Genomic DNA, 7,171 nt, shown 5'->3' with positions numbered 1-7,171 from the left:
GTGAAAGGACAAGATTTAGCTAAACTTTTGGCTGAATCAAATTGTAAGATACTTGGTATTAACACCATTTTCCAGACTTCATCAGAGAATATTCCACAAGAACCTTCTTAGATATTAGCTAAGGAGAATCCAAAGAAACTTATCAAATGTCAACAGAGAAGAATCCATAATAACCTTATTTCAGTTCAGATCCCGTTCCTCTACCTCTACATATTGATGACAATTTTTTACTTTCAGATTGGTATAAAGACATAGTAAATTTTCTTCGAGACTTAAATTACCCACCAAAATTTACTAGGAAACAACCCATATCTCTTAGACTCAAAGCTATGAAATATTGTATCATAAATGCCAATTTATATTGGAATGATCCTTTGAATATCTTTCTATTATGCCTAATTGAAAGCGAAACCGAAGGAGTCATTGAGCAGTTTCACGAAGGCATTTGTGGAGGACATTATGCTTGGAAGGCAACAACATACAAAATTATCAGAGTAGGTTTCTATTGGCCTAAATTGTTTGCACAGGTTGGAGAAAAGGTAAGAAGTTGTATCCCATGTCAGATATTTGCTGGAAAATAGAGGCTAGCAGCACTTCCCCTTGTCCTAGTTTTAATTAAATCTCCATTTTTACAATGGGGATTAGATTTTAAAGGAGAAATAGTTCCAGCTTCAAGAAACCAACATAGATGGATATATATTGTCACTTCAAATCAATCCTTTAGCTCCTCTGCACCCTTTCCCCACTGATTCTCTCATGGATATTTATCAAAATCTCACATTTCCTCAGCGAGCCTAAATCTTCGAGTCATTTTTACGTGAGAATTATAAGTTTCCTAGGACCAATCCACCCCACTCCACTTCAATTTCCCCAAAAATGTCTAGGAATGTCATCTCTGTGGTTGCATGTCTATAGGTACCCTACCGATCAATGGACCAATGAAGTGATATTAGGATTTCAATCAGTGTTCTTTGTGGGTAATAAACCCTCATTGATTTTTAAATACAATCAATTTTTGGCAGATAGTATTCATGATCAATTTTTAAAGTTTTCAACTGAAGGTGCTTTTAAACATCAATCATTCCTTATGTATTTACTTTTATTTCATCAAGTAGACAAGTTTAAGTTTCCATTGTAGAAGTTATATGCACAAGGAAAGCCTCAGTCAGTTATTCACTTGACTTCCTTGGTAAGGAATAACACAAAAGAATATTCCTTCGATGATTATGTAAATCAATTTTTGAATGTCTTTATGTCTTCCTAGCAGTGATATTATACCAAGGATTTCAACTGAAATCAGAAGAATTCTACACCTTACTGAACAAGCCAAAATTGGAGACTGGCACCTCTACTAGAATTACACAGATCTAAGAATATATGGATGTGAACTTCCCCCCTACCGGTTAGTTTGTGCCAATCAAGATCTTTGCCTTGGAATCCATAAGGAAAATGATGGACATGGATGATCTACATTTTGTATCTATGAAACAGAAAGCCCAATTCAAGTTAAAGGCATAGATCAACCCTTTCAGTATCAATATGAGGGCAACAATGAAGGAGGCATATATGCTATTAAAGAAAATGAAATTCAAATTGAGCTTTACCTAGTCCTATGATCCCTTGGGGATTATTTCAAAGTTGAGAGTTGCGCAGAAAACAACTCCATATGTACATACATCCAAGCCAGAGATAGAGAAGTATGCAAATCAAGAAGAGTGGCAAGAGAATACATTACAGAAAGCAGAAGAACGGATTGTTAGTCAAACATCTTCACAGAAGTCTCTAGTTCCTCAAGAAAAAGAAAGCAAAAGACCAAGAGAAAGATTGTCTCCTACAGACTCAGAAACTCAAGCTATAGGTTTCACAATTTTCAAAATGAGAAAGAAGACAAACACTAATCAAGAGTCTCCAGAGGAAAAAAGCTCATAGGCACAAACCACAATGGTGATGTCAAGATTTCCCACTACTTCTTTTCCACAAAATAAGGAAATTACGGATTCTCCTATATCCTCTGTTTCTCATGATTTAGCACAACACAATAATTTTGCTAGATAGAGAGAAATTAAAAGGAAGAATGAAGCATTGAAGGCTACCACTATTCATAATTTTAGAAGAAATCTTCCACTACACAACATAAAATTCTATGTGCAATTGATACAGAGAACAAACAATTTCAATTACCTTTCTTGGGATCCAAATTTCCAGCCCCTAATAGTGCAGAATATTTCAAAACATCCATTTTTTATTTGGACACCAAGAAAATTCATGCCATTGATCAGATTGACTTGCATAAGCAGGCTGGTGAAATGATATATTCCACATTGACAAGTTCAACAATGACAATCTCAAAACTGCAAGCTTCCTTGAACAATATTTGTTCACAATTGAAGATGAAGAGAATGTCATGTTTTCCCAAAGATGCCAGAATCAAAGATATTGAAGATTTGGTGATCAAGTTAGGATATGATCCTAGTAATATCAAAATGGCAGAGGAAATGATAAAAAATAAGGATTTTGACATTCAAGCATTGAGGAAGCATCTTAAGATTCCTACTACTGAACATCCACAAGCTAAGGGAGTTGGTCAGCTAGAAAGGGAGAACGAAAATATGTTCAAATTGATAGTTGAACAAAATCTTCAAATTCAGAAAATGGAAGCTAATATGGAAGCACTCCTAAAAGAAAAAGAACAACAACTCAGTATTTCAACTTCCATTCCTATACCCACTACTTCTACAATAGGTACTTCAACAACATGGGCATCTACAACAACAATGATCACAGTAGAAATATAGTCTACTGACTCAGCACAACAACTGTCATAAGTCACGGGAGACTTATCTATAAAGGATCAAGAGATTGAAAAACTTAAAATGCAACTCCAAAATATCCAGGAACAAAAGATTAAGTCTGATAATGCATATTTGGCTGAGATTCTAAAGAATTATAAATTAACTAAGCAATTAGAAGTTTATGAAAATGAATCCTTAATTTCACAAACCATTGCTCAGGCCAAAGGGAATATTTGGATAGACACTAATGTATCAATGATTGAGTTATGGCCTTCAATTGAAATTATTTTTGAGCAGGAAACCTATAGATTTTACAAGGATAATCAAACTCCTAAACTCCAAGAAAAAAGATGAGCTTGAAGAATTCGGCATTGAAGACAAAACTGAAGTTGTCTTGCAGGCCATAAAGGTTTTAACAAAGAGAAATTTAATGCAACAAGTCGAGAACAAGTGTTAGAATTTGGAGGTTCAAATTAAGAAATTTCACAGAAAATTCAATTCTTTACATCAAAAAGGACTTCTAGCTTCGCAGGATAGAAGTGGAAAATTGATCCTACTTGAAGAGTATCAACAGAGGCTACATGATATAACAATGGACAAGACCGAAGTTTCCAAAATCAGAGGAGTTATTACTGGGAAAGCCTTCATTGAAGCTTTAAGTTATGATTTGTTAATTCAACATGAAATTAGGCATTTTTTTTCTTACCAATCCCACTTTTGAAAAATATACAGAAGTTTATGAGTCCTATAGGAAATTGTTAAAAAAAATTATCCCTGATGAAAAGAGATGGGATAAACTCTGTGAGCTCATCGAATAGGAACATAATGCAGAATTTCAAGAGAAAACAACACCATTTCAACAACAGACAACATAATTTCAGGGGCAGTCATCAAAAGAAACAGATTTCTAGCTACAGTCATCAACAAGATCCCTCGAAATCAGTTTAGATCTATTATTTTTAGTCTATTATTGTAATATCCCAAATATTTTGGATGATGTTATATTTTGTAATAATTTTTTATTCTAGTTTAGATATGTTAGAAAGTCAAACTCTATAAATATTTTGTATTTCAAAGAAGAAAGGGTCGAACCCTTGTGATGAACCAACAAACATGCTTGTAATTTTTTGAACTATTTCTGAAGATTAATAGAAGGATTCTGGATTCATTCTGAACAACTTGTGTATCTGTGTGAGTTCTTCTGGTATTCATTTATGTTATCATTTTATATTTTCTCTCCACATGTTTAAGGTGTTAGACTCCGTCTCATGTCAGAGATTGATTCTTCTTCAAAACCCTGTTTTGAAGAAGAAATCATTAAATGTGTTGTTTCAGATTATGTACTTTATTCTCCAGCTCTTCAAAAGTCAGCAGCAACTTCAAGCTCCTATCCCTGCACAAGCACAATTCAACATCATCAACAATCAGAGGCAAAAAGCTATTTGGAGAAAGTCTCACTGGAAATCCCGAACAAATTTCATTGTCACAGCTATTGAATTAAATGATTGTGTTAGCGCTGGGAATGCCCTGCTGTTCGTTGGAGATCAGGAGCTAAGCCAACGTGTCTTCATGGTCCTGTATCGCATGTCATCAAATCAAGATCTTGCAGCTTGTGCAAGTGAAAGCTTTAGCTCAAAGGAGCACACTGATCTCTTGCTGGGGAAAAGGTTGTTGGACATGCCAAAATTGATGGATGTTTGTGCTATATATGGGCATGATAATGCAAAAGCTAGCCCGATCATCGGTTATTAATGCCCTAAAATCACAGCCAGATTTAATTAATGAGTTAAAGGAGGTAGTTCCTCAGTTTCTACACATAGTTGAGACAATGCACCATCGATGCTGTTCTGCATTCGAGGCCCTGCCTTTCTCAGGAAGAAACTTGACTTCAATGGTGGGACAACTTCATGTTTACTGGAGGTTATGGACTTCATAAATGATGTTGTTGCTACTCTGGATGCTTTTGTGGAAGCATATCCTGCTGCTGCTTCATGTTTCATCTCACGAGGGGTTTCCAATGAAGATAATCGAGAATTGCTTTCTGCCTTGGCAAATATATATGATTTTCTGCTGCCATTATTAAAGAATGGTTTTACTTTGATAACGGATAATGCCCTCAAGTCTGCTTCTAATAATATGGAGTTTCTTGTGCAACCACGCTTGAAAACTATGGTGTGCATTTCGAACAATTGCGCTTGCATTCCTTTTGATTTCCGGAGTTGAAGCCCTTATTGAGGATCGGGGAATTAGTAAAGATCTCGGTCTAAATGAAGAGGTGCAGCCAAGCATGGAGTCAAACACTAAATTCAGCGATGTGAAGGGCCAAGGCAGAATTAGAGGAAATTGTTCATTATTTACTATATCCAAAGCTATTTACGAGGCTTGGTGGCAACTCGCCAAAAGGAGTTTTGCTTGTTGGGCAACCTGGAACAGGGAAAACTATGTTGGCTAGGGCCATTGCCGGTGAAGCTGGAGTTCCTTTCTTTTCTTGCAGTGGAAGTGAATTTAAAGAAATCTTTGTGGGTGTTGGGTACGGGATCATTTTGCAGCTGAAAAGAAGCGGTCACCTTGTATCATATTTATTGACAAAATTGGTGGAAGCTGCAATCCTAAAGATCAGCAATATATGAAAATAACTCTAAATCAACTACTGGTGGGGCTGGATGCTTTTAAGCAAAATGAAGGAATAATAGTTATTGCTGCTACTAATTTCCCTGGGTCGTTGGATAAGGCCCTGGTTAGACCTGGTCGCTTTGATTGTCATGTTGTAGTACCCAACCTTGACGTTGAAGGTCGCAGGCAGATCCTAGAATGTCACATGTCAAAGGTCTTAAAGGCAGATGATGTAGATTTGATGATTATTGGGAGAGGAACTCCAGGATTTTCAAGTGCTGTTCTTGCAAATTTGGTGAATGTTTCCGCTCTTAAAGCAGCAATGGTTGGTGCTAAAGCTGTCAGCATAGCTGACCATGAGTATGCTAAAGACAAGATTATGATGGTAAGTGAACGCAAATCCGCTGTAATTTCAGATGAATCCAGACACTTGACAACAAAGATATGGAGTGTGAAAGCAACATACGTGTCTACATGATCTCAAAGAGCACACGAAGGAAATCTATGAGCCCCACTGGTCCGTGTACAAATAATGAAATCATTTGACTCAGCAATCAAATTATGGGATGTCGAGCAAGGAAGACAATTGTTCAAATTGAAGACGGTGAACCTATATATTCAATTGCTTTCAAATGGGTTGTGCGACGGGTGTCTGCATATATGGTCTGCGAAGGAGGGAGTCTGTGTTTATGCTGGTAAAGGCCATGGTTTTGCTCACCGTCCCGATTCTCTTAAGGAAACCTTCCAAACAGAAAACATTTTGAAGGGGCGCATCACGTGCTTTGGCAGAGAACCCTTCTAAGCCTGTGAACGAGCCTCTTGTTTGTGATATATGCTGCTATCATTTCCAGGTTCTGTTTCTACAGATGAAGATAGGCAACGCATATTTGTTTCTGACACTAAATCATCATCGAATCATCGTGGCAATGCAGATGGAAGCGTTTTAGACAGCGCAGGCAGATAAAGAGCATTCAATGAATACAACTGGCACAATATGCACAAATGTGAAATTGTTAAAGATTTCAAACAGAAAACGAATGTGAAAAGTAAAGACCCGAAACATACACAGAGACATCTGTCATAAGCAGCGATTTAGGAACGAATTTTGCCTATTTTTATCCTCAGCCCTAATTCTATGGGATCTGAGCACCAGTTTTGCCTCGTAATTAGCCAAATCATCAGCAGATTTAGAGGAACGTTGTATTATTTTAGGATAGATGTAACGCTCCTTTCTAATTTTTGTAATTGTAGTTGAAACAGCGCAGAGGTTTTTGGGGTCGATTTGTTTTCCCCTTAGCAGTATTATATTTATTGTATTAAAAAAAAATTGATTAGAGAGAGAGTTAGTCAGGGGAGAGTTCTGAGTGCTGAGAGCTTGTGAAGAACAAAGCTTTCAATGTACAGTTTTTGGCAGGGATTTTTAATGAAATTTCACAGCTCTGACTTCTGAGATTCCTGTGGTATGATAATTTAGCATAAGTTTTTCTCTTGTTTCATATGTAATCTGTTATGTTTCATTTCACTACATGATCATTTCTAACTGAACAAATGAAGTGTTTAGGTAAGAATTCATGCCTGCCATGCTCTGCCTATAAGTTTGTTCATGTTTAATGTTTTCCTCTGTTTGACAAGGATTCATCTCCTATGCCCTTGTCAGCTCCTCACCAGTCTTGCCATCCCATTTAAATCTAGATTTGGTGTTAAATTTCTTGCCTACCTTGCCTCAGTCGATAATCTGTATTGTTCATTATATTTCTCTGTTCAAG

At 36.6% G+C, this 7,171-nt stretch overlaps 1 pseudogene; it reads left to right on the top strand.

Moving 5' to 3' along the window:
* Positions 1–4,631: 4,631 nt before the first annotated feature.
* LOC149222506 (ATP-dependent zinc metalloprotease FTSH 5, mitochondrial pseudogene) lies at positions 4,632–5,883 on the top strand (annotated as a pseudogene).
* The last annotated feature ends 1,288 nt before the right edge of the window (positions 5,884–7,171 follow it).

Source organism: Pinus tabuliformis, chromosome Q, assembly GCF_031772625.1.
Source record: "Pinus tabuliformis cultivar Carrire ecotype Pingquan chromosome Q, CPIR1, whole genome shotgun sequence".
Classification (NCBI taxonomy): domain Eukaryota; kingdom Viridiplantae; phylum Streptophyta; class Pinopsida; order Pinales; family Pinaceae; genus Pinus; species Pinus tabuliformis.
Note: the sequence above shows the minus strand (reverse complement) of the source record. Positions and strands in the feature narration are given on the sequence as shown.